This window comes from Octopus bimaculoides, chromosome 2, assembly GCF_046866305.1.
Source record: "Octopus bimaculoides isolate indiv1 chromosome 2, ASM4686630v1, whole genome shotgun sequence".
NCBI lineage: Eukaryota > Metazoa > Mollusca > Cephalopoda > Octopoda > Octopodidae > Octopus > Octopus bimaculoides.
In genome coordinates, this window is record NC_142929.1 from 63,264,390 (window position 1) to 63,266,889 (window position 2,500).

At 34.7% G+C, this 2,500-nt stretch overlaps 1 protein-coding gene across 3 annotated transcripts in view; it reads right to left on the reverse strand.

Annotated features, from left to right (window-relative positions):
- LOC106875051 (photoreceptor-specific nuclear receptor) overlaps window positions 1-2,500 on the reverse strand; it is a 341,048-nt gene that overhangs the window by 27,489 nt on the left and 311,059 nt on the right. The gene's annotated exons all lie outside the window — the stretch shown is intronic.

The window sequence follows — 2,500 nt, forward strand, 5'->3', positions numbered from 1 at the left end:
TGTGTGTATGTGTGTGTGTGTGTGTGTGTGTGTGTGTGTGTGTGTGTGTGTGTGTGTGTAAAATCACTTATTTTACTTATTTATGATATCATCAACCGTTTGACTTTTGTTTTTCATTTTTACTCCCATTCTAATGCAGTTTGTATTCACGTTATCAATGCAGTCACCAGACAAAACCCTTGGAGTGGCTGTGTGGTAAGTAGCTTGCTTACCAACCATATTGTTCCGGGTTCAGTCCCACTGCGTGGCACTTTGGGCAAGTGTCTTCTACTATAGCCTCGAGCCGATCGAAGCCTTGTGAGTGGATCTGGTAGACGGAAACTGAAAGAAGCCCGTCGTATATATGTATATATATATGTATGTGTTTCGTGTGTCTGTGTTTTTCCCCCACCATCGCTTGACAACCGATGCTGGTGTGTTTAGGTCCCCGTAATTTAGCGGTTCGGCATAAAGAGACCGATAGAATAAGTCCTGGGGCAGATTTTCTCGACTAAAGGCGGTGCTCCAGCAGGGCCGCAGTCAAATGACTGAAACAAGTAAAAGAATAAAAAAAGAGTACATGTATAAACTCATATTGATGCACATATACTTAAACATACATACACGTTCATATTCACATATACACTCGTTCTTAAATCCGAGCACACATATATCGTTATATCAATATACAAACTGAATCATACACAAATACATACACCCATGTATATAAGATTGATAGTGTGTGCTAATAAGAGCAGAGAACAGATGAAGTTAATAGCCTAATTAATGTTTAGTATTCTAGATATAATATCTCATCTCAGAAATATAGAAATATATCTTTACACCTGAGGATTTATTAAATGTAGACGTTGCAATGAACCGAATTAACTTAATTTGCACTTATGACAGACACAAGTTGCCTTCAGTTATAATATTTCCCAGACATTTTAATTGGTGACTGAATATAGAAAGTGCTATGTGGCGATATAAAACAGTATCGTTTCACAAAGAATTAATCAGTGCTATACATAGTGTGTGTGTGTGTGTATATATATATATATATATATATATATATATATATATATATATATATTGTTGGTGTTGTCGGGGATGGCGCAATTGTTGCTGCTGCTGCTTTTGTGGGTTTTGGACACATAATTAGTAATTGAATGGAGAAAAAGATAATAGCTGCTTCGGGTTTATGAAAGTGAAGTACTAACTTTGTAATTAATGTATTTAAATGATGATCAGTTTAGAGATGACTATCACTAAGCTTGATTGCTAACTAACTAACTTAGAAATGTATATAATGGCAGAATAATATCCAGACTGCTGAACACAACGATTAAGCAATGATGAGGTCTCTCGTTCTAAATGACTCTTGCATGGCAGTGAAATGTAAAATGTTGGCTGCCCTAACTAAATAACAAAGAGCTCCGTTAGAATGATGATCAATGAGAAATGACAAATATCGAAGTTAATCAGACCGCATTATCATTTGGGAGCCAACTTCTTTCAAGTCAACTTTACATTGTTTATAGCCATTCCGTTTTGGCTTACTGCCGAGAATATTTGACTGATCAATTAATCACTCTCTTTCTTCTTCTTCACATATAAACATTCATATGCATACATACATACAAACATACAAACATGCACACATATATTATACAAACATACATAAATACATACAAACACACATAAAACAACAGGTGAAAATGACGCATATTTGCTTATTTAACCTTTTACTTCCCAATATCCAAACACACATCATGCAATATCTAAATCTATACATGCACACACATACGTATAGATATACATACATATGTGTGTATGCACACACAAACAAACACGCATACACGCACACACACTCACACACACAAATCAACACGCACAAACACACCCACAAACACAAGCGCGCGCACACACACACACACACACACATGCACCCCCCCCACACACATACACACACACAACAAACGATTGAGGCGGAAAATGGAATACACGGGTAACTTTATTGCTCACAACGATCGTTTCGAAACATCCTGCATCGATCCCTAGCGGGTGGGAATCAATACAATTAGTTATGATCCATCCCTCGATGCAGAAGCGTCATATCAGGTATAATAAGAGTTACCTCGTTCAATGAACTCTATTTCGCTCAGATTTAATACAGCATGTTGTAAGTCTCCGTAGGTTAAGGCTCTTGGGCGGGAATGACAAGACAAATTCTGTAGCAAAGTTTTATATATATATATATATATATATATATATATATATATATATATATATATATATATATATATATATATATATGTTATTTAAAAGAGTTCCAACTCTGTCTGTTTTTTTATGTTTTAATTATATTCTTATAAAATTAATGTGGGATATAGAATATGGAATATATAATATAAATAGTAAAATGAAATGAAGTATTGAATGTCTTATTGAATATATGAAATATTGAATATCAAATACAGAGTATTGAATATATAAGGACTAGTATACTTTCCTGCCTCAT